Source organism: Numida meleagris, unplaced genomic scaffold (assembly GCF_002078875.1).
Source record: "Numida meleagris isolate 19003 breed g44 Domestic line unplaced genomic scaffold, NumMel1.0 unplaced_Scaffold379, whole genome shotgun sequence".
In the NCBI taxonomy this organism is placed as follows: domain Eukaryota; kingdom Metazoa; phylum Chordata; class Aves; order Galliformes; family Numididae; genus Numida; species Numida meleagris.
In genome coordinates, this window is record NW_018364603.1 from 49,207 (window position 1) to 49,467 (window position 261).

Below are 261 nucleotides of genomic sequence, written 5' to 3' on the forward strand. Positions count from 1 at the left end.
CTGTCACCATGATGGGAGTCACCGTGGCGGGACCCCCGTGCCAGCATTGTCACCGTGACGGGCATCACCAGGATGGCACGGCTGGGGTTGTAGTGTCACCACGACCCCGGGGGGACGGGCACCATCCGTGGTGACGTCGTGGTGACATGGTGGTGACGTGGTGGTGACGTGGTGGTGACACGGTGGCCCGGCGGTCGCGGTGTCGTCGTTGCTGCACTGCCCGTGCCCCTCACCGCGGGCACCTCACTTTGCACTGAGCCC